At 42.7% G+C, this 25,934-nt stretch overlaps 1 protein-coding gene across 1 annotated transcript in view; it reads left to right on the top strand.

Annotated features, from left to right (window-relative positions):
- The window catches only part of LOC126358533 (GTP-binding protein drn-1-like), a 299,819-nt gene that overhangs the window by 13,038 nt on the left and 260,847 nt on the right, over positions 1–25,934 (top strand). The gene's annotated exons all lie outside the window — the stretch shown is intronic.

The following is a 25,934-nucleotide window of genomic DNA, read 5'->3' as shown; positions in this document are numbered from 1 at the left end:
TCTCCTTTCTACCTCTCTCACGTCGTGTCATCGCACACATAAAATCTTCAAAAATGGTTCAAATGGCTCTGAGCACTATGGGACTTGACATCTGAGGTCATCAATCCCCTAGAATTTAGAACTACTTAAACCTAACTAACCTAATAAAATCACACACATCCATGCCCGAGGCTAGATTCGAACCTGCGGCCGTAGCAGTCGTGCGGTTCTGGACTGAAGCGCCTAGAACCGCTCGGCCACCGCGGCTGGCATAAAATTTAGTTTGGTAGTTTTTTTAATATCTTATGCTTGGGGGTATCGAATACTGGAGTACTAAAATACACTGCCTGATAAAAAAATTGTGAAGCACCCAGAAAACGTCGTCATATGTTACACGTACACACCATCGGCACGCCGTGTAAATGATTAAAGTTTCAATTCTCAGACAGGGAACAAGAACCAGCGCTTATTAGTGATGTTCGTGTTGTTTTCAGTCCTGATGGTGCATATTAGGGGCGCGAACAGCGTCGTATATTGAGTGGTCACTGTGAAGGACACGGAGATGCCGTGTACTCTTACGACACATGAGACAGCGTTACCAGCACCTGAAGCTTAAAAGGAGCCTCATTGTGGGTCGCCATTTGTCTGGTACGTCAAACAGTGCAACATACAGGTTTGTTGTGTCTTCTGATGTGGCCCTATATTCCGGTGGGACTCGTCTGGTCACCACAACGGAAGATGGCCGCATTTTGCACCAAGCACATAGTAACCTATTCACACCTGGTCCCTCATCCGAGACAATTAATGGTCTTCCTGCAAAATTCTGCGCCATGCAGCACCTTTAGTCTGAGACTAGCTGTAGCCAGACTATGGAATTACCGTCCGATGAACATCACAACACAGACGGATGAGTTTGGATTGGTGCCTTGACGGGCTAGCGCGGACTGCTAACAAATAGCGTTCTGTTGTGCTCACAGATGAATCACAGTCCAGCAGTGACCCGGATTACCATCGTTGGCGACTATGGCGGCAATTTGGAGAGAGAGGACAGAGACAAGCTTCTTACGATGTTTTGAAGAGACATAGCGATGTTACCGCTGGCGTCATGGTGTGCGAAGCTATCAACTATGACTTCAGATCACGGATGACGGTGGTTGAGGAAACTGTGGAAGGAAAACGGTACGTCATGAACATCTCGAGTCCTCGCCCTATCATGCAATAGTATTGTGGCGACATCTTTCAGCAGGACAATGCTTGTTCACACATGGCACGTGTACCTAAGAACTGCCCGCCTGATGTGGTACCCTTGTGGTCAGCCAGATCCCCACATGTGTCCCAGTTGAAGATGTGTGGGACCAGCTGAGGCGTCAATTCCGTCCCAGTGTCAGTATCTGAAACATCAACAGTTGTTGGCCCTCACGCCTAAGGAAAGGCAACAACGGTTTTATTACATTTCCCCTCTACGTCAGAGCATGTACCCATGCCAGATGGGTGAAACGTGATAGTCGTAATTGCAAATTTCGTTAGATTTTTTTCGTTGCAATAACATCTCACACCCTCTCAACTCGTTAAGTTTCGTTTTCGCCTCCCCTTCTGAATGCTTCAATTATTTTTTAAGTGGTGTTTCTGAAGTGACAGTGACACCCTCTGGCAACGTTGTCTTTGATCCATGTTTCCGCATTGTGTTAAACGACCATGATATGACATGCATCGAATTCTGGTAAGCTTCCTGTTTGCTTCAACACAGTTCAGTGTATGACGTCCTGGCATCCGCGAGGTTGGCAAGTGTCGTGTAGAACGCAACTGTATCACCTCGATTACCAAATTTCTGTAGCTACATCGTATGTGCACTTCGGAAGCCGCTGTAAAGTTCCTGGTGGAAAGAACTCTATACAAATACAGGGCGTTGGAAAAATAACTCCCTAGTTTTAATGTGTCTTTGAAGATGTACAAAGTGACATACACTATTCAAGTTTGGCACCCCTGCAGTTGGCAGGTCTGCTTAAAACTTGAGCCGACAGCAGTGCTGTTTTTTTCCTCTGCTCCCTCAGTTCATTCGAGGCGTGAGTTCGTGCTGTGCACTGCAGAGCAACTAAGAAACTACGTGTACTTCGCAGCAGATAACGCAGTGTGTTATTTGGCTTGTGAAAACTGAGTCAGCTATAATAGCACATAGTAATTTTGGACATCAGTATGGTGGTGAGCCACCTACAGCAAAAACTATCCGCCTTTAGCTAAAATCTTTCAAGGAAACCAGGAGTGTTTCAAATGCAAAATCACCAGGTAGACTGAGAATTTTTTCTGTTGAACATATGCATGTTTTGTGTCTTTGAGACCCGAATAAGTTATTGGCCAGACGTATCTACAATTACAAATGCCTAAAGGTACTTATATGGTGTCGTGTATACAAGATTTTAGTTGTGCTCCTATAAATTGCAACTGTTACATGAAATAAAATCTACTGATAAAATCGAATGTGTTTGCTGTCGACTTTCTACACGGAACTGATGATGGTGTCGATTTTTTAAAAAAGATTCTCTTTTCTGCTGAGGCGATACTTCATGTCAGTGGAACAGTTAATCGTCGTAACGGCACAGGTGGAATATCGTCACGACGCGTGCAGGGCACCAAATGGATGCCACGTTGAAGTCTACTAACGTTAGACAGAACTTGAAGGAATTCTTTGTCTTGATATATACTCAATATACTCAATGATGTAATTTTTCATTAACTTCCCAATTAACTTTGTAGTTGAAGTCTAGGGACGTCTTTTTCAAACTCACTGTATTATCAATTTTCTTACTTATTCAGTTCGGGTAATGTGTCTATATGTGCAATAAGCTTTTTTTTTATTCTTATGGTCCTTCGTGCGAGATACACGACGTGGCAGCTTGATGGTCGCACAGGACTCTTCGAGAACAGCTTCTCTCCATTAACCCAACAGAGTTTCAAGAGAACTGCATTGTCTGTCCTCTTCAGATTCCCATTTAATTTTCCCGAGCATATCTGTTAGACTTTCGTATGGTGTACACTGACAGGTTACGTCTTTGAATTAGGCTGATATCTGGCGTCAAGCCTACTTCATAAGAGCCCCAAACAATGGGAAAATACGCGACAATTGACCGTACTGACGTCTCGTATGAGATTTCGTTTGCAGGTACAAAAGATTCCCGCAGAATGCTTCCAGAAAATTTAAGTCTTTCGCTTGATCATCACATGGGTTCTTAGTATTACTTATACTATTCCAGGTGCTGACGAATGACCGTTTAATCAGATAGTATCGGATTCTATATCTGTGTTACAGGCCTTATCTTACATTTACTCACATCTGAAGTGAATTTTTATTGATTACAAAAAGCACAAATCTGAGACTTTCTGTAGTTCCCTACGAACATCGAACGACGATAGATACCAACAGGCAACAATATCGTCATCGAACATTCTTATTCTTTTGCTGTTCCAATTTGATGACTAGTTTATGTGTACTGAAAACTTCGAGTACTCTATTACGATTCATTGGAGCTCATTTAATGTTATTTTCGTTTCAGTGGCGCTTTCACCGTCCAGTACAAGGATTCTAAAAGTCAAATATTCCTCGAGTCAATCATATATTTACAAACATATTTTATACATCCTATTTTGGTTAATGGTCGACATTGTGGTGCCGTGTACAACATTTTTCGGAAATCTGAGAAGTATGTATGTAAGAACAGAGGAAGTTGTACTTCACAAAAGGGGGTACTTATACATTCGTTCTTTTTCCCGATAAAAGCTCGTTGTCTTCCAGAAACGTCGAAACATATGAACTTCGATATGCTTTAGTATTCTGTAGTTGAATAGCAGTACCAGATAACGATCTTATCACTTCCGGTGTCGTGTTACGCATCCGTCTTTGGCTTACACAATTCGGTTCCTTGCTCCCCCTTTCTCGCCCTTGGCGAACTCCTGGGAACCGATCCGGGCCATCCAGAGGGATCGTCTAGATAATTTTGATGCTTATAATCAATGTGGAAACCCGTCTCTCCCTCCTCCTCCCCTTTAGCATCTTTTATAACTAGTTCAACTGTACGTTGACCTGTGAACGCTTGTTATAACCAATAGCAGCCAATTCCTCTATGTAGGTCATATAATTAAGAATCTAGGCTTATCTTGCCTTAAACTACGTAGTTTCAACTACTTTTCAAGGTCTTAAAACTACACACCTCCCATACAGCAGATTATTCTAAACATACTTTTTTTCCTGTAAACTATCTCTTTCATTGTCTTAAAATTAGCTCTGTGTCTTCCAGAAATTCTTCTAGACGCCAGCAGTCGGTGATTTCAATGTTACCTCTTATATTTTGCCAAACACGTTTCTTCTAACACACCACATCTTCCTGGGTGTATGCTAACAGCTCTTTTGCTGCACATTCTTGTGGAATTTTGGTATAGAACTTCATCCTTACAACTTTTCCATACAAGTGGTCGTTAAACGTTGTTATTCCGTTGGTTTAAAACTCGACAAACGGATATTGTGTTACTACGTGCACAACATCCAGTCCAGCACACTTAGATACCACGCCTCCCCCCCCCCCCCCCCCCCCCGCCACACACACACACACACACACACACACACACACTGTGTTTAAAGCTATACGTTAGCATTACCTGCACATTTGCAGTATCCTCTTCTTTTTCCAATTGCACTTTTTCTTCTTGCGTTATAGGAGTTGTCTTCGCCACATATTCAAGTTTTAGTTTTTTGCTTCAATATCTAGCATTTCCGGTTCTGTTGGGGAATTTACTATGTAGATAATAATTAAATGAGTCACACGTCTCCTTCTTTAACGTTACAGACCGTCCCTTCTCTAACTGATCCTGTCAGCGCACCTGATTACAGATTTTAATCACCATAACGTTACCGCAAAACCGGTTGTGTAATTGAAGTAAACACATTCAAATTATTCTTGCTTAGGAGCGTACCATTTTTGGTACAATAATGTTGATAATATCAGAAACAGGATTATTCAGGTTCTCCAGTAATGCCCAGAAATCAAAGCGTTCTTTGAGTGCTCTCGTCCTCTTCACTAAAAGCTGAGATGTGTTAAGCACTTTGGGAATACCCATATTGACAGTTTCACCTACCACAGGAGACTTATAGGTTGCGGCTGTCAAGACTCCTTTTCTACTCCAAAGCTCCAAGATGGATGGTACTTCCGGTCACATGATCTCCTCTTTTCGGTGTTGCGATTTTTTTCCATTAGTGTGTATTCATTTACGGAGTACTGTAACTCAATTTACGCTGGGCCTATACCAATGTACCTCTTATTTTTTTATTACTTATCGTCCTAAATTACCTCAACATTTAGCTCCAGCTTTCTCAGCGGTTACCATTATGCAGGACGCTCCTGCAGTATTGCGACAGGTGTACTACATGGCGCCTGGGAGTTTGCATGTGAACATACTTGTGCCTGGCGTGTACAAATACTGGCCTCAAAGCCGGCAAGCGGAACGGAATTGGTGACAGACGTGGAGTGGGCTAACATTTCATGGCTGGGAAATCGTCGGCCACCTATTACAATCCGCTGGCGCACCTTCTAACACTGCCCGCCATGGCCAGCATCAGCTCCGATGAGCCAATGGTCGAAATATTTCCAGCACCGAGCTGCTTGCCGTCTAGCGTTACCGGGCGCCACCAGCCAGACGACGAGCACCAGGGTCTGCTGGCAACATGCCATCGCTTCCGTCACCAACTGCTGCTGGAGCAGGCAATAGCACTCCTTGTTCTAGGCGTAGCCATGTCAGTCTGCAGCGCCAGCACCTGATACAATTCCTCCCGGCCGACATTGTCCGTCACGCAAGGTGTTTCCATTGCCGGACATCTCTGAGCTGTGGCGGCGTCAATACGAATACGCGTCCCCGCCAAGGAACGTAGGTATGAAACGACCTGCTGGAGCCCCCAATACAGAAGTTACGGTGCAGCGTTAACGTAAGAGGGCTGGTAGCATTTGAAGATCACATACTGTTAGTTGTAAGTGTTGACTGCAAACGAAGTTTGGAGGACAAGTGCAATGCGGCTCTCCACGAACTTACGAGCTGGTGTCGGAGAGTTTCATTGTCACTAACTCCTCACAAAACAACTATAGCCTGCTTAAAGGTAAACTGACAAGAAACCATAAAAGGAAATTAAGCGATGTAACGATAAGGAGATGCGCTGCGACGACATATCTAGGGGTATTTCTGGAAGAACGATATATCAGTCTTCTGACTGGTTTGATGCGGCCCACCACGAATTGCTCTCCTGTGCCAACCTCTTCATCTCAGAGTGGCACTGACAACCTACGTCCTCAATTATTCCAATAGCTGTCTTCCTCTACAGTTTTTCCCCTCTGCACCTCCCTCTAGTATCGTGGAAGTCATTCCCCTATGTCTCCATAACTGTCCTGTCATCCTGTCCATTCTCATTGTCAGTGTTTTCCACATATTACTTTCCTCTCCGTTTCTGCGGAGTAACTCCTCATTCCTTAACTTATCAGTCCACATAATTTTCAACATTCTTCTGTAGCACCACAACCCAAATGCTTCTATTTTTTTCTATTCCAGTTTCCACAAAGTCCACGTTTTACTACCATTCAATGCAGTGCTCCAAACGTACATTCTCAGAAATTTCTTACTCATATTGAGACATATGTTCGATACTAGTCCTTTGGCCAGGAATGCCATTTTGGCCAGTGCTCGTCTGCTTATGATGTCCTCCTTTCTCGGTCCATCATTGCAAATTTTACTGCCTAGATAGCAGAATTAATTCATCTACTTCATAACCATCAATCCTGATATTAAGTTTCTCACTGCTCTCATTTCTGGTCCTGCTTATTAATTTCGTCTGTCTTCGATTTTCTCTGAGTCCATATTCTATACCCATTAGACTACTCATTACATAAACCAGATCACGTAATTCTTCTTCACTTTCACTCAGGATAGCAATTCCATCAGCGAATCGTATCATTCAACTCCTTTCACTTTAAATTTTCATTCCCCTCCTGAGGCTTTCTTTTATTTCCATCATTGCTTCTTCGATATATAGATTGAACACTAGGAGCGAAAGACTACATCCTTGTCTTATACACTTTTTAATCCGAGCACTTCGTTCTTGGCAGTCTTATTATCCTCTCTTGGCTCTTGTGCGTATTGTATATTACGCTTTCCTCCCTATAGCTTACCTCTTTTTTTCTCAGAATTTCGAACGTCTAGCACCATTTTACGTCGTCGATCGCATTTTCCAGATAGACAAATACTATGAAGGTGTCTTGAATTTTCCTTACTCTTGCTCTCATTATCATCCGTAGTATCAGAAGTGCCACTCTGGTGTCATTACCTTTCCTAATATGAAAGTGATCGTCATCTGACACATATTCCGTTTTTTTTCATTCTTCTGTATAGTATTCTTGTCAGAAACTTGGATACATGGGCTGTTAAACACATTCTGCGATATTTATCGCACTTCTCAGATCTTCGAGTCTTCGGAATTGTGTGGGTGATATTTTTCCGGAAGCCAGGTGGTATTTCGCCAGACTCACCGATTCTACATATCTACGTGAATAGCCATTTTGTTGTCACATCCCCTGATGGAATCCCTTCTGCCTTATTTAATCTTAAGTCCTCCAAAACTCTTTTAAATTCAGATTCTAATACTGGATCCCCTCTCTCTTCTAAATCTTCCTCGTCATAGATGCTTTCAATGTATTCTTTCCACCTATCCGCTCTCTCCTCTGCATTTGACAGCGGAACTCCCGATTCACTCTTAATGTTGTCGCCCTTGTTTTTAATGTCACCGAAGGTTGTTTTGACTTTCCTGTAAGCTGAGTCTGTCCTTCCGACAATCATTTCTTTTTCACGTTTTCCCTGCAGCCATTTCGTCTTAGCTTCCCTGCTCTTTCTATTTATTTCATTCCCCAGCGACTTATATTTCTGTATTCCTGAGTTCCCTGAACATTTTTGTACTTCCTCCTTTCGTCAGTCATTTGGAGTATTTCCTCTGTTACCCATGGTTTCTTCATAGTTACTTTCTGTGTACTAATGTTTTCCTTCCCAACTTCTGTGATGGACCTTTTTAGAGATGTCCATTCCTCTTCAACTGTACTGCCTACTGAGCTGTTCCTTATTGCTGTATCTATAGCCTTAGATGACCTCGAGAGTATCTCCTCATTCCTTGGTACTTCCGTATCCCACTTCTTTGCGTATTGATTTTCCTACTAATGTCTTAAACTTAGCCTACGTAGCTTATATATATCGAAAAGAAGCGTGATGAATGTGGTTGCCAAATCACAGTCCAGCGCAACAACGGGAACTTGCGTTCTACAAGAAGCCGTAAAAGGACGTAGAAATCTTTCGCCCCTGGCAGGCGTGTTCATGGTATTTCAGCGCGAACATAACTTAATTCCACAATGAAGGCCGTGATGTGCGCAAAGACATGCCTGATGATAGCGACAGCGACCGGCGGGGAGAGAAATACGAGGACGGGAAGAAAATGGTGCGTCATGGAGGCCTCGACACTGGGCCGTTGTTTATTCATCGTGGCCACGTAAAGATTTGCCGCACGATAGCGGATGTTCGTAAGACCATACCCGCCTGTACGACGGGGGCGAGAGAGTGTGTCACAGCGTAATTTGAAGATGGACCCAGTCGTTAGAAAATATGTAAATGCCGCTTGAATACAACATCCTGTCGTAATCGGTAAGGTAAGAATCTGCGCAGTACGAACCATTCTGCACGCTACGTAAGCATTCACGTAGGCTGTACTGCACGTTGACGACGTAAAGGTGATTGCATGACAGTGGAGACGTTGGACACAGGACAGGGGCGCCGGAACTTTCGGGGGCAACCAGCGACCAATAGAAAGAGCCGTGGATTTGCGCACATAGATCAGATTTCCAGCCAACTTCCCATGAGCCATGATGGTGTCGAGGATCCGTGCGACCTCGTCCGGAGAACAAACCAGTAGCAGGAGGTCATCGGAAGGTGTAACCGCGTAAGAAGAGTCTAGACAACTGCCTGATGAGCGGCTCAAGTGCACCTGTGTAAAGGAACATGGACAGGGGCAGCCTTGTCGGACACACCGTTGAATCAGTATCAGACCCATCACACGCCCATTGACCTGGACCAACGGACGCGCTCTTGTAAAGAGCGGCTGAAGGACGCTGATGAATCTGGCAGGGAAGCCCATCCGTTCTACGACAGAATAGACGAATACACGGTGTACTCTGTCACATGCGTTGTCAAAATCTACGGCAATAATCGCTGCACGAAGTCTGCACTAGAGTCCTGCATGACCGAATAAGCGAGCACAAAATACGAGATGGGGTGAGCACACCCTAACTGGATAGGCTGCCCGCGCTAGTTATAGTTACCTAGCATAGAAGCCGTGACCCAATACGTAGCACGTAACTTAAAACACATTACACGTTTCATCATCCGTGTGAGACTGCACCCAGTAAGGGCTTCTCATTTGTAGTGTATCTCTGTAATCATGCAGCGCGAGGAAGCCAGTGGAGTAAGACGTAAGATTGAGACCAATGTTTACACATTGAAGAAACGGGAAGACCTAAAAAGCCAAGTATGGAGTACATTTCTGTTGGTTGTAGACGAACACAATGCGTCTACTGGGTACGTATCGTGCATAAAGAGCTCCGCATTATTGTGTTTCTAGTCGGGAACCACTCATTTAAAGAAACACAGTTGCAAGAAACCTCACATAGATACAGCTCCTTCAGGCATACCTGCAGTAATAAAAAATAGTGTTACACCAAAGTGTGCTGCAATGTTTTCTAAAGATATGAGACCTTTTTAATACTGTTTCCGGTGAAGGTTTCAGAGAAATAGGCCAAGAATTAATACATCTGGTTGCGTATTATGGAGAAGTTAACGTGGAAATGTCATGCCACATCCCTCTACTATAAGCAGACATGTCAAAGAACAAGCTGATTCAAGACGAAACAGAATAATTCCTTCTGTTATTGCGGAAGTTGTTAATAAAACATGTTCTGCGAAAGTAGATATGTGGATTGATTCGCATAATTAGTTGCATTATTTGACGCTTACAACACATTACATTACAAAGATTGATCTCTTGTGAACAAGTTTTATTTACAACGGGAGTGAATTTAATGAAAGAAATTGAAGAAAGGATGACTGATTGGGACATTTCGTCGGACATGTTGCACAGTTTTGTTTTTGTCTCCGACCAGGGTGCCAATGTCATAAAGGCTTTGGAAAATCAAGAAAGGATTCCTTGAGCTGCTCATTGTATAAACACAGCATTTAGCCATACTTTCGATGAAGATAACTTCTTGTTAAATCATGCCCCGAACATCGCATCAACAATAAATACTGCAAAATGCATTGTAAAGTACATTACGAAAACTGGCCTATGCTAGTCTTTGAAATCATCGTTGAAACAAGAGGTCTGAACACACTGGAACAGATTGTACACTATGCATGAATCCTTACACACTCAGTATAACGAAGTTGCTGCTTTGCTGACGAAAAAGGACTCCGCTTACAGATTGCAAGAATATGATAATGAGCATGCAGGAAAAATTGTGCATTTTTTGAGACCATTTAAAGGGGCCACAGATGAATTAGAAGCCTAAAATGAACCGGCAAACCAGTTAGTTCTTCTTTAGTTTCACAAACTGCTACAAATTTGCAGTGTCAATGACACTCACTGTCAGGTGAGTAATTACTGCAGTTAAAAGCAATGTTTCATTATGATACGCTATAGTTATATAATTAATTAGCGTAATTGATGTGTACTAACAGATATGTATTTTTCAACAGGAGGTACAAAGGATTAAAAACCTAGCCTTGACTTACGTTTGTTAGATGATTGTAATCACCTCGATACATAAAATTGCTACGTTTCTTTGGCCGTCTTTCCGTGATCTTAATATGCCTGAAATAAAAAAAAAAGCAGTAAATTCTTAGAAATGTGAGACAAATGTGTGCTACTTACGCAGGTACAAAATGGAATAATCGTTTTTGCATGGTTAGTGGATAGTGTATTATAGGAAAACGGGAATGTTATAATTCGTATAATGTTTCATTAACATAAAACAACTCGTTTTTACGGGAACGTTTCGATGATTTCCACAGCAGTTCTGTATTACTTGTGTCTTTTGTTTATTATCGTAGATCCTTCAAGTACTGTGTCATCAGCACCCAGAAAGAGAGATTGTTTCAAGGAATGGAGGAACAACAGATCATCCGCAGCAGATAAAGAAGATCTCTACATTTTAATGCACCTCGGAGATGATGATGACATCTTAAAGTGGTGGAGCAGATTTGAAACAGATCTGCCGGGCCCTGCTGCAGTTGCAAGACGTATTTTATGTATCCGAGCAACAGGCGCACCTAGTGAAAGATGCTTTAGTAAAGCCGGCATGTTACGAACAAATCGCCGCAGCCAATTAAATCTGGAACGCGTTAGTGATTTACTGCTGATCAACAATAACTATAATTTTATTTCAGTTGCAAACAAGTGAAAAGTATGACAAGTTACGTCTGTAAATGTTTTATGTTTTTATATGCTTTCTTTATGAAGACGGTTGTCTTCCAGATTACAGGGACAACACTTATTTCATGTTTCCTGTTAATGAAAGGAAAAATATATCTTCTGTCTGGAAATGAGACTCGTCTTCAATCCGCGATTGTATTGAAATATCATTTTACTTTCCAATTGCTTTATGAATTTAGCTGTGTCACGTACCCGTTCTTGGAACCTTACTTTTGTATTAAAAGAGAGAGCGACAGAGATAAATACGTTGTGCGTGTGTGTGTGTGTGTGTGTGTGAGAGAGAGAGAGAGAGAGAGAGAGAGAGAGAGAGAGAGAGAGACAGAGGCGTGGGATTTGTGCAGTACAGTGCAACGAGCCGGGGCGAGGTGAAGTGAGACGTCAGCGGTGACCGGTCATGCTCAGTTATCCGCGTGTCCTGAATCCGGACAACAGACATGGGGCGAGTACGTGACCGAGCCGTGCGGGGCTGGACACGAGCGGCTCGGTCCCGACGTTAACAGGCGAGCCGTGACCGGTCAAACACTGGGCGTTGCAGCACTCTGGTCTGCACATCTCTTCCAGCGCAATCAGGTCACGACAGGCTCCAGTTGCTGTCTGGACGTTAACTGTGCCAGATGGCGTAGTTTGCGCGTTGGTGAGGGCACATGGTAAGCGGGATCTGCTGCGGGCCGACAATAGTCTCGCAAAAAAGCTTGTAATCGCTATGTAATAAGGTGGTAGGGCGGTAACGGCCCGTAGTAATTCCAGGCATTGGTTTATGAACTGGAACAACAATGCCCTTGACAAAGGCTGGGAGAATTTCAGCTGTAGACGTGATCATTTCCTCATACATCACGTCCGTCACGTACACAAGAGACAGATAAAATTCAGTAGGGAGACCGCCTGGTGACTTCCACAGCGCACCCCCTGAAGATTGCGTTAGTCACATCGTCGGTGGTGAAAGATTCCATTAACGAAACCTTATTCTCAAGCATGAGGGTGCGCGGAACGGTCTCATCATCGGTTCTGTAGGCTCAATGATTACGTTCAACAAAGCAATCGACTAAGTCCGCTCGGCAGGTGACCCACTGCGTACGATGGTATACGAGTTCAGTGACTAGGCTATGGTTGCGATGTCTGCGATCTTGTACAATATGATCCCTACAGTGATTCTCTCGCCACACCAGATCAGGTCTGTAGTTTCCGGCGATTAATGGTTCGTAGCTTCGCCTTAATCACGCTGCGTCCGGTTTGTACTTCCGGGGAATGTGGCCATAAAGGTCGCAGTGTGCGCTGAATTAGAAGTTGTAATGTCCAGATACATGTTAAGGGCACATAACATGTATCCACATGACATGTAGACTCGAATTGAGGAAGTGTCATGATGATTTCCCCATTGGCTAAAGATTCCGGAATAGTTCCCTATTCGGTTCTCCGGGAAGGGGCTGCCAAGGGGAAGGTGACCACGACAAAAAGATTGAATAATCAACGAAAGAATAACGTTCTACGAGTACGGGCGTGGAATATCAGAAGCTTCGACGTGGTTGGGAAGCTAGAAAAGCTGAAAAAATGCAAAGGCTCAATCTAGATACAGTAGGGGTCAGTGAAGTGAAAAGAAAGAAGACAAGGATTTCAGATGAGATGGGTAAAGGGTATTATAAAGAGCAGCAGGAAAAAGTATAACGGATGTTAGTTTTGTCATGAATAGGAAGGTAGGACAGATAGTGTGTTACAGTGAACACTTCAGCCATAGCGTTGTCCTTGTCAGAGTCGACAATAAACCAACGCTGATAACGATAGTTGACGTATACAGGCCGACGTCGCAAGCTGAAGTTGAAGAGATAGAGAAAGTGCATGAAGATATTGAAAGGCTAATGCACTACGTAAATGGAGATGAAAATCTAATGGTCTTGGGGGAAAGGAATGCAATTGCAGGGAAAGGAGTAGAAGAAGAGGTGACGGGAGAATATGGGGTTGAGACAAGGAATGAGAGATGAGAAAGACTAATTGAGTTCTGTAACAAATTTCAGCTGGTAATGGCGAATACACTGTTTTAAAATCACAAGAGGAGAAGGTATACTTGGAAAAGGCAGGGTGATACAGGAAGATTTCAATTAGATTACATCATGGTTAGACAGAAATTCCGAAATCAGATACTGGATTGTAAGGCTTGCCCAGGTGCAGGTATAGACTCACATCTCTATGTAGTAATGATGAAGAGTAAGCTGAAGTGCAAGAGATTAGTATGGAAAAATCAATACGCAAAGAAGTGGCATATGGAAGTACTAAGGAATGACTAGATTTGCTTGAAGTTTTCTAGGGCTATAGATACAGCAATAAGGAATAGCTCAGTAGGCAGTAGAGTTGAAGTGAAATGGACATCTCTAAGAAGGCAATCAGAGAAGCTGGAAAGAAAGACAAGGTACAAAGAAGTTAACTGCAGAGAAACTATGGATAAGTGAAGTAATACTTCAGTTGGTCAATAAAACAAGGAAATACAAAACTGTTCAGTGAAATTCAGAAATACAGAAATGTAAGTCACTGAGGAATAAAATAAATGGGAAGTGCAGGGAAGCTAAGACGAAATGGCTGCTTGTAAAACGAGCAGTAGTCGAAAAATAAATGATTCTCAGAAGGAATGACTCAGCATATACGAAAGTTAAAACTACATTCGGTGAAATTAAATGCAAGGGTGTTAACATTAAAAGCACAACGGAAATGCCACTGTTAAATGGAGAGGAGAGAGAGGATAGGTGGAAAGAATCTCTGTGAGTGGGAACATTTGTCTTACGTGGTAGTAGAAGGTACAGGAGTCGATTTAGAGGACATAGGGGATCCAATTTTAGAATTAGAATATCAGAAAGCTTTGGAGGACTTAAGATCAAACAAGGCAGAAGGGGTAGATAATACTACCATCAGAATTTCTAAAGTCATTAGAGGAGGTGGCAATAGAACGGCTATTGAAGTTGGTGTGTAGAATGTATGAGACTGGAGAAATACCAGCTGACTTTCGGAAAAGCGTCATTCACACAATTCAGAAGACGGCAAGAGCTGACAAGTGCGAAAATTTTGGCACAATCAACTTAACAGCACATGCGTTCAAGTTGCTTACAAGAATAGTATACAGAAGAAAGAGAATGAAAATTGAGGATGCCCTTACGGATGACTTACGGAAAAATACCAACCATACATTTCCGAAGACTAGAAGATCTGGAAAGCTCGAGAACTATCGAGGAATGAGTTTAACAGCTCATTCGTCCACGTTGCTGAAAAGAATACTATACAGAAGAATGGAAAAAAACGGAGTATTTGTCACATGACGATCACTTTCACTTGAGAAAAGGTAAATGGACCAGAGAGGCAATTTTGACGTTGCGGTTGATAATGGAAGAAAGACCAAAGAAAAATCAAGACAGTTTATAGGATTTGTCGTCCTGTAAAAAGCGTTCGGCACTGTAAAATGGTGCAAGATGTTCGAAATTCTGAGGAAAATAAGGTTAAGCTAAAGGGAGAGACGGATAATATACACTATTTACATGAGCCAATAAGAGTAATAAGAGGGGACTACCAAGATCGAATTACTAGAATTAAAAAGGAGGAAAAACGCTGTAAGACATGGATGTAGTCTGTACACCGAAGAAGCAATAATGGAAATAAATGAAGGTTCAGGAATGGAAATGAAATCAAAAGTGAAATATCACAGGTACGATTCGCTGATGGCATTGCTATCCTGAGTAAAAGTGGAAGAGAATTACATGATATGGTGAATGAAATGGACAATCTAATCAGTACGGAATATGGACTGAGAGTAATTCGAAGAAAGACGGAAGTAATGAGAAGCAGCAGAAATGAGAACAGTGAGTAAGTTAACATCAGGATTGATGAAATTAAGTTATTCTGTTCCTTGGGAAGCAGAATAACCAACTATGGACTGAGCAAGGAGGACATCAAAAGTAGAATAGCACTGGCAAAGAAGACAATACTGGACAATAGAAGTTTACTAGTATCAAACCTAGGCCTTAATTTGATGAAGAAATTTCTGAAAATGTACGTTTGGAGCACTGCATTGAATGGTAGTAAAACGTGGACTTTGTGGAAACTGGAATAGAAAAAAATAGAAGCATTTGGGTTGTGGTGCTACAGAAGAATGTTGAAAATTAGGTGGACTAATAAGTTAAGGAATGAGGAGTTACTCCGCAGAATCGGAGAGGAAAGTAATATGTGGAAAACACTGACAATGAGTATGGACAGGATGATAGGACAGTTATGGAGACATAGGGGAATGACTTCCACGATACTAGAGGGAGGTGCAGAGAGGAAAAACTGTAGAGGAGGACAGAGATTGGAATACCTACAGCAAATAATTGAGGACGTAGGTTGCCAGTGCCACTGTGAGATGAAGAGGTTAGCACAGGAGAGGAATTCGCGGCTGGCCGCATCAAACCAGTCAGAAGACTGATGAACCCCAAGAAAAAGTGTGCTTGTGCCAAGTGACCACCTCTCTGCCGGAACATCGGTTGAACATATTTCAGCTACCCGTCCACGACGAATGCGTAGGATCGCAGACGCAGTTCGCATCTTGTCCACTTCTCTGTGATACGTTGGCGACATCAGGATCTTGCAGATGCTGAGTGTTAAGTTTCCAAGGTACTCGATTCCTCCAAACCTCCTGCAGGGAAGGAACAAAGTACATATGTACGCGCAGTGAACACCAAAGTCCAGCGCTCTACATCGAGCACCAGATCAACCAACCTACGGGAGGCATAAAATACGGTCAAACCGACTAGCAATAAGGCTCGTGTGAAACGTGATCCCGGCGCGGTGTACCTCCCAGGTATCTCGTGCGGCTAGATCACGAAAATGAGATGCAGCTCCTGGCACCGTTTAAAATTCGGGTATTGATTTTTGCGGCAGGGTACGTATTTAAAGTCGACCTAATAAAGTGGGAAAATCTCTGCGTAAAATCGTGACGTTTCACGCCGACGTCCAGCAACAGAAGACGTATAGGCATTAATGAGACGCTAGGATCGATCCTTGGCAGATGGGAAGTACATGATGTTTCCAATCAGGATATCTTCGCCTACGTAGACCGTCACTCCACGGCATAGGTGATCGCCATGACGGGCATAGAATTCGTATCCTGATATCCGGGGTAGCGTTGCTAGATGCACCTCCTGCAACATGCGATGTTTAAGTCCGAAACCCATATCATTTCTTTCAGCTGTTTTAACCGGCGCGCTGGACACTGTTGACTTTCAGTGTGGTATCGTGGAGCTGTGCTCTACCAGAATGGAGATCTGCAGGTCGCTGCTGTGAAAATGCGTGGCCACCTTGGCAGCAGGAGCTGCCGGCGTCCCTCGCACGGCGCAGAAGTTGACATTAGCAGTTGGCCTCCCTTAACGGTGGAGACTCCTGCACGGGATCTGCTGTTTCTTCAAAATCCTCGCTCCACCCCTGTGATGGCTCCGCCACCGTGGTATCCACATATTCAGTGGCTGCTGACACTGCCAGATCGCCTGGTATCGTTCCTTCTTCGCTAGGGGCTTCAGAAGCAGGAACATTAAGTTCCGTCGATGCGAGAGCCACTGAGCGCCGCCGTTCCACAGGTGCACTGACGACGCCGTCATACACGGCTTCCTCAACGGGTAGTGTCTCATTTGACAGAGCGAAGAGTCCCGTTCCTATTTTGCACGGCGCCTCCTTTTGCGCTGTTTAGAAGAGTGCTGCTTATGCAACCGTCCCTCCGTGATCGAATACTGGAGGAAGCCGCGCCGGTCAGGCAGAAAGGCCGCCTTCGGGACAACCATAGAGTCGACCAAGGAGTCACGTTCGACGTCAACGTCGGCCAGGGGCGCAGCCGGAGTAATCGCCGTAACTGAGGACATGGTGGAAGTTACATCGTCAGTCACCCCGTCCGCATACGATTCAGGAAGGAGCGTAACACTGCCCATCATCTGTTCACTTGATTCCGAGAGCCGCCGGGCAGCCGGCGGCTTCGTAAGCGACTACGCTTATGTGATCGGAAGTACAGTAGACCACGAAGGAAGTACTACGCCTCTAGCTGGTAGCTGTGTTATCAGTCGCTGCAGACATTCAGAACTGATGTGCCTCACTTTTCCACACCCAGAACTAGTACGGGCTGTCCGTCATAAATGGTTACTGCCCAACATCAGCTCAGGCATTAAGGGGCATCCCAAGCACTAAGGAGCGAGTCGACCTTGTGCGTCTTGGATGATAGTGCAGCCACACTATCCTGTAAGGCCAGGGAAGACTTCACGAGGCACTCAACAATACGTCAGCATATTTCCATAAGGGCTCAGCTGACGGAGAGAAGACAAAACAGGCTGGTGACCACCGAACGAAATATCTGTGTGTCCATCTTTTCTGAGATAGTTACGGTACTCGGCTGTTCGATACAGGATGAGAGACAAATTAAACATCTTTCAGGCGTCTAGTTTCTAAACTTGTTTTATTTGGCTAAAATTTTCGGCGATTTACTACGCCATCTTGAGGCCCCTGGCCGACGTACAGGAAGATTCCATCTCGGTTCTGATGAAAACAAGTTCAAAAATGGTTCAAATGGCTCTGAGCACTATGGGACTTAACTTCTCAGGTCATCAGCCCCCTAGAACTTAGAACTACTTAAATCTAACTAACCTATGGACATCACACACATCCATGCCCGAGGCACGATTCTAACTTGCTACAGTAGCGGTAGCGCGGTTCCAGACTGTAGCGCCTAGAACCGCTCGGCCACCCCGGCCGGCGGTGAAAACAGGGGTCAGCAATACTGGTATTAGTACATTTCTGCTTGCTATAGCGGTCAATGAAATCAGTCAGATATTTTCTCAAGAATCTACATTGCGTTGGCTCAATTCATCATGAAAGTGTCGACTTGAAGACGTAACAGTGCTTAGTGGAACTGCTTGTTACAGTAGAAACGCTGCTGACGCACTGCCCGTCGCCCAAGGAATCCAGCAGACAATAGGTGTTGACGGAGTAATATGAGCGAAGATCCAGTAACGGAAAAACCATCTACATGTTAAATGCACCAAAATAAATGTAGAAACACAATACAGATGCTGCAGCGCCTATAGTGGTATTAGTAGCTGGGTACCTATTTAAGGATTTTATTGTAGTTTTGTAGTAGTACAAGTAGTCGTAGTATTAGAAAAATTAAGTATCGTAAACAGAAAGTTAATATATAAATTTATTATTATCCAAGACAATTCGATATATGTAGCCCATTTGAGCTTTCCAGATCACAGGCAGTTATTATGAAGGGTAAATAAAGTAATAAATGACTTAATAAATTACTTAATAGAAAATGTCAACTGCTTCCAAGCTGTCACGGGATTTGCACCTTGCCTACAAGTTAAAGAATCCCTCGCAACTACGTGTGAAAGCCTCTTTATCGTGCGTAAATACAGCACACTAATCCACAAAGGCGTTTTTCGTTTCGCCTGGATATTCTCATGAAATTTAAATCACAGTTTTTCTCCTCCGATTGCAAAAACAATCTGTTGACACCCACTTACACAGGGAGAAATGATCATCACGATAAAATAAGAGAAATCAGGGCTCGCACAGAAAAATTTAAGTGCTCGTTTTTCCCGCGTGCCGTTCGAGAGTGGAACGGTAGAAAAACAGCTGGAAGGTGGTTAATTGAACCTTCTGCCAGGCACTTTATTCTGAATAGCAGAGTAATCACGTAGATGTAGATGTTGATCTCAACTTGCTTAGATAAGTGAAGTCTTCTACTTCTTCTATAGATTTATCCTTCACACATCCTCCTATCGCTCATTGATGCTCACGGTGTGTTGGGTCAATCTACTCCATCTGATGTCTCTGCCTTTTGCTCCTATGATGACGATATGAGAGACCGAGACTGACAGAGAAAAAAGGTTTATTTGTACAGTTTATGGTTGTAATGCAGTTCTTTGACAACGGGAGGAAGTTTACTCACAAAATATCACCCTATATTTTGGCAACGTTGTGCCACAAATATCTGTTCCTTACAGTTTGACTCAGCGTCTCATCATTAGTCCATCTGGCCATCTAATCTTCAGCAGTCTTCTGTAGTACCACATTTAAAACAGCTTCCTTCTCCTTCGTGTTTGTACTGCTTAGCACTGATGTCTGACTTCCACATAAAGTTGTACCAAAGAAAGACAATTTCAGAAAACATCGACTTTTATATTCTATGTCAAACTTTTTAAGAAACTTTTGTATTCTATAGCCTTTCTGAACGTAACTATAATTTTTTTCTGTGCTTTTATCGTCGATTCGGTCTTGAAAACTGTCAATGGCTGGGAGAGTAGTGCGTTTACCACATGACCCTCCGTATCCACATCAGGTAACGTCTATGGGACGAGGAGGACATGGTGGCCGGTCGGTACTGTTGGGCGTCCATAGCCTTTTCGGGAGATTTTTTTTTGTTATCGTCTATTACTTTTCTGCCAAAACAGCAAAACTCATTAATCATTTTTATTGCTTCATTTTCTAATTTAATTCCCTCGGCATCATCTGACTTAAGCAATCTACTTACAGTGTGTGACCAAATTACAATGCTTTGGACAAACTTTAATGAATTTACTTCTCCTTCTTGAATGTAATTTTTTTCCTAATTTCTCCTTAGTTTTTTTAACGACTTACAATATGTGCAGATTATATAACATGAGGAATAAATTGCAACCCTGTCTGTCTCCATTTTCAATTCGAGTCGCATTCGTGAGGACGTCGGTTCAAATTCCCTTCCGGCCATCTGATAGGTATTCTGTCGTTTTTGTAAATTACTTGAGGCAAGTTATTTGGGTTCGTTCGTTCGAAAGGGTATGGCTATCCTTCCTCAATCCGAGCGTTTTCTCCGTCTCCAATGACCTAGTAGTCGATGGGACCTTAAAATTTAATCTCCTGCCGTCCTTTCCTTCCACTCTCAGTTACTGCTTCCGTTTAATGTCCTTTAACAAACTGCAGTCTGTGTCGGTAAAAGTTGTAAAAAGCGTTTTTGTGCTCTTATTTTTCCTGGTACCTTCAAAATGTCAAAGAGGGTGTTCCAATCAACATTGTCAAAAGTAATTCTGCGTATGTAAATGCTATACGTGCAGGTTTATCTATCTTCTCCCTATCTTCTTCTAAGTATAGTGATATACAATAATAATAATAATAATAATAATAATAATAATAATAATAAACGTTGTAAACTAAATGACCTCAGATTCTAATACAATGTCGAATTCTAACACTAGTGTTAAGGCCAAGGACTGCGTCCTTACAATAACCAGTAATTACATTCTTAGAAATTAAATTAATTTCAACAACGCGAATGGAATTAGTAAACGCAATAACGTGTTCTTGTATACTGAACCTGGAGTCTAATTATTGTCGTGACAAATGAAGATTCGTGCCAATAGCAGGGACATATCAAAGGGAAAAACCTCGACTTGATCCGCTAAACATTTGAGCAATATCACATGATAAAGGAGATCCTAGTACGAATACAGATGACACAGAAATACCTTTATTACTTTATTTTTATTATTTGTAAAAAAAAATATGCTCAGGTGTTACCAGGACTTCGGTGAACAAATTTAGACTGACACCAGTATATACGGTCTTTCTTCTACATCTGTCAGTCAATAACCGTCGCTCCAACTGTAATAAACTCTACTTCAATGACATGAATAATTTATAATCTCATACATCCCACATATAAGTAAAACCCTTCTTTGATAAGTGACTCTCAATAAATTATACGAGGAAGCCACTCGTGTTACAAATTTAGCACCCCAAACGATTGCGCAAGTGACAATTGGGTTTTTTGCACATTGTTTTCTCGGAGTTGCAGATATGACACTTTAGTTATTGACAGTAAAGAAGCGTTGTGATGCACGAAATACAACGCTGTTCTACGGGAGTGGCTTCGTATCGCTGTCCTGCCCTATTAATTCATGTATCTATTGGTTCGGCAGAATTTATTTAGGGAACACTCTGGTGGTTTCATCAAAAGCTATCAACTTTTCCTACCTTTCATGAACTTGATCTAGGCGCTTTTTGTACACAAACCTAGATAACTTTGAGAAGTATTTCTTTCTCTCTCTCTGTGTGTATTGTCAGTATAGTAACTGTCCTACTATTCGTTTCTTCACAAGTGCATGAAACTTTTATGGCTCTACAGACGCAATTTCAGCGAAGCTATCTCTACTTCTGATCCAACGCTATACGTATCCATGAGGCCAAACTTCTTCATAGTCAAAGAGATACGTTGTTAATAAATATTACCGTATGAACGCACTATAGTTCCAGAATTACACTATAATCACTAGAATTATGCTATAGTTACTTACAAATTTTTTATCTATATCGTCTGCAATATACAATGCTGTTCATGGCAAACGATTTAGCACTAAAATGTTGTTCGTTAAACCGTCTACTACACAGTAACATAGTTTCCATTTATTGCGCCAATACTTTTCTTAACGCAGTGGCATCATTTGCTTCATATGATAATAAAGGAAACGTCTGAAAGAGAGAATGTTTTCGCGTTTTCTTGGTAAGATGTGCCACGTCATGTTGGACGTAGTTATCACCGAGTATTTGGCGGGCGAGCACCGCTCGATAGCTTAATCGGAAAAGAGGACGAACGATGCAGATAAATACGTGTTGTGTCGCAAACCGCCGATAAAAGCTAAAGCGAACAGCGTGACACATGAAATGTGATCAGGGGGCGTATTTCGACATTAACGATTTGCGTAGTTAACTTGTGGTGAGCGACACCTGTGCCCTTATTCATCTTCTCTGTCACTGTTCAGCATTTTATATTTCGGAAAAAATGAAGAAAATGTCTTGGGAAAAGGGTTAAGACAATCCCTTATTGAACGCTTACGCTAAAAATGAGTAGAGTTTCACGTAAAAAGATATATTTAACTGATTTCCTGATGCAACGCAATAATAGTAACTACCATGGTTGACGAAACTTTACCTGAATAGTGGTTACACGAATGATTCAAAAATTTTTCGTTGTACCTTTAATAACCTTACCTATAAAGAATATATTCTTTTTTGTGTGAAACGTGTATTAAATGTGATGTGAAACGTAGCATTAAACTTCCTGGTAGATTAAAACTGTGTGCCCGACCGAGACTCAAACGCGGGACCTTTGCCTTTCGCGGGCAAGTGCTCTACCATCTGAGCTACTGAAGCACGACTCACGCTCGCTACTCACAGCTTTACTTCTGCCAGTATCCGGTAGCTCAGATGGCAGAGCACTTGCCCGCGAAAGGCAAAGGTCCCGAGTTCGAGTCTCGATCGGGGACACAGTTTTAATCTGCCAGGAAGTTTCATATCAGCGCACACTCCGCTGCAGAGTGAAAATCTCATTCTGAAAACATAGCATTGTTCGTTACTGGATATCAGATCAGAACATAAGGTCATCACCATTAGAATACTGTCAGCACCATTAGTATCACCAGGTCTATGGTTTCTGTGGTTTGGGCAGTCTCGCGTGTCCTATGACTACGTGGGTTCACTGTGACGATGATACACACATGTTCTCTAGCACAAAACGAAAATAACACGCTACTTAGTGTTTAGACAACATGACAGTGCATATTGTTGTCGTGAATAACATCACACACAGGAAAACTATTGTTTCCGCTTCGGACGCACAAGAACTCTGAATATATCACTCAAAACATGCTGTACAATGTCCTTTCCTGTGGTCAGGTAGACCTTGAAGCAGACGTCGTGCAGAAAACTTCGTACACTTGCTAGTCATATTCCCATAAGAGTTCTGGAAATAACGGCTCAACGACCGCATGTACGTTAACTTCATCGCTTGTAACAATCCCTGATTTCTTTGTGACACGTTTGGCAGCTGTTACACGTCTCATGTCTGGGTAATCTCACCATTCCTCCAGAATTCCTAATACACTGGCTTCAGCGGCCAAAGTCAGTTGACACACCAGATGTAGCATGCCGTAATGTAAAAAACTGGAGAAACCAACATTTCGGCCACGATTACTGTGGGTCAACCAGACATAGAAGAAGGCCACTGTAACCATGACCGACACGATTGTTTCTCCAGTACAGTTTTTATGTTAGGACAATGTGCCACAGTCAGAAAACTTTTTGTCAATAGTCCTAAACAGCTTGAAAGACTCGGTGGTATCAGGACACAAAATCATACAGTATTCTCTCTTGATGCGTCCGTGGTTGTGCCGTTTTATTACACTTGTTCTTTGAGAGCGGTAATGTCCATAGAGCGCAACGTCGTAATGCTGATATTTTGTTAACTAAAATCTTAGAACAAAATCGTTAATGATACAAATCACATCTAATATTACTAAAAAAATTCACTAGTTTATCAAAGTCACTCCTCCCAATGAAACCAGACATGTTGGACAAAAGTGTTTAAAACAAGAATTAACGGTGGTTGCGTTAGGTTAATCACCCGATGTTTTTCATACAAAATATATGTAAAATTTAGTTCATCTTTTGAGGGGCGAGGGAATTAGGGTATTGGAAGACATTCATCATCCAAAGAACCATGGTAATTCCTAAGGAGATACAAGAAAATCGTGATGTCCAGGAACAAAGAACTGGAAGATGGTGGCAGGAAGTTATACCACTCAAATCTACCTCCACAGACAAAATTACAAATGCACACTAGTGCGGCGTTGTTTGAGTACCGGATAGTAGCCGTTAGCTGACTCAAATCGTGATTGTTGATTGTGAAAAATTTTTACCAGTTATGAATGCAAGCTGCGTTTGCGACAGGCTGCGGCTACGAGCAGTTCTCGCCATATGGAGATCTGTGGGACGATGGGGGAGGGGGTGGGGGGGTGTGGGAGGGGAGCGATAAGTCATGTAACTGCCGACCTTCCGAGCTTTTTGCCCCTTTTCAGGCTCGTAAGGGGGGGGGGGGGCAACTGCATCACTTTTGGGCTACAGTTCAGTGCACACTTAGACGGATAATAGTTTTAAAATCTGACTCTATTGCGACGATTTTTATTTGCCAAAGAAATCTTACTTTCCCAACAGTAAAAATAAATTATGAGCACTATATCTGAACAAACAATGTGGGGCTACTGCTCAAGCAAGCCTTGCCACATTCAAAACGCATACATGTCTTCGTACATGATCAAATAAAGATGGAGGCCCTAACTATTTAAATTCAGAGCCATAGTCTTACAGAATTTTGATTCCTTCTTCCCAATCAATACTCTTGTGTATCTCATTTTTTGGTTTAAATTTTATTTTGATGTATGTATAACTTATAACTTTACGTCTGGAATAAAGGAAGTGTCGTATCCAGATCCTTCAGATTCTTGACCTACTGCTGAACAGTATCCCATAATCTGACCTACGATACGACCATAAAGAGAGCTTGGTAATTTCCACAAAAATCGATAACCAGCAGCATTGTCAGAAAATCTGAACAGCTCCCACTTCTTAAAAGAGGTCAGCCATGATTTGGTAACCTTCTGCCTGGAAATAGTTCTGCATGCAGGCACCTTATTGCTAGACTATTGTATCGTGGTTTCAAGAATATAATGAACCATCAAAAACCTGTGAAAACGTCACCACAATCTTTCACTTAAACACAATGTAAGATAAAGAATAATAAGTAATAAAAAATACCCCTACTTGTACCAAGATGAACACTATAAGCAAAAATAAAAGAAAGGAGAAGAAAATAAAACGACGCACTACGAAGGAATTACCCTAATGGGACCGAAAATTGGTAGATGTTATGTACATGCTCAGGAAAACAAATGATTGCAATTTCAGAGAAGTTGGACGATTTATTCAAGAGGAAGAAGTTCACTAACTGAGCAAGTCAATGACGCGTCTGCCCACCTCTGGCCCTTACGCAAGCAGTTACTCGGCTTGGCATTGGCGAACGAAGTTTCTGATGTCGTCCTAGGGGATATCGTGCCAAATTCTGTCCAATTGGCGCGTTAGGTTGTGAAAATCCCGAGATCGTTCGCGATCTCTGTCGCTAATGCTCTAAACGTTCTCAATTGGAGACGCAACTAGCGACCTAACTGGCCAAGGTAGGGTTTGGCATGCACGACGACAAGCAGTAGAAAATCTCGCGGTGTGCGAGCGGGCATTATCTTGCTGAAATGTAAGCCCAGAATGGCTTGACACAAAGGCCAAAAAAGGGGGCCTAGATAATTGGCGACGTACCGTTGTGCTATAAGAGGTTCTGCTATGAAACGAAATGGCATCCCAGACCATCACACCTTGTTGTCGGGCTGTATGGGGGGAGGTGAGGGAGTGGGGACACTCAGGTTGTTATCCCACTTTTTTCCGGTGCGTCTCCAGGCAAGACTCCAGCCTGGTATCTCATTGACTGAAGTATAATTGTCTTTACTTTTGTTGTCCTTCATGGCAAGCATCCTGGGCTTACATTTCAGCA

This window comes from Schistocerca gregaria, chromosome 1 (assembly GCF_023897955.1).
Source record: "Schistocerca gregaria isolate iqSchGreg1 chromosome 1, iqSchGreg1.2, whole genome shotgun sequence".
In the NCBI taxonomy this organism is placed as follows: domain Eukaryota; kingdom Metazoa; phylum Arthropoda; class Insecta; order Orthoptera; family Acrididae; genus Schistocerca; species Schistocerca gregaria.
Note: the sequence above shows the minus strand (reverse complement) of the source record. Positions and strands in the feature narration are given on the sequence as shown.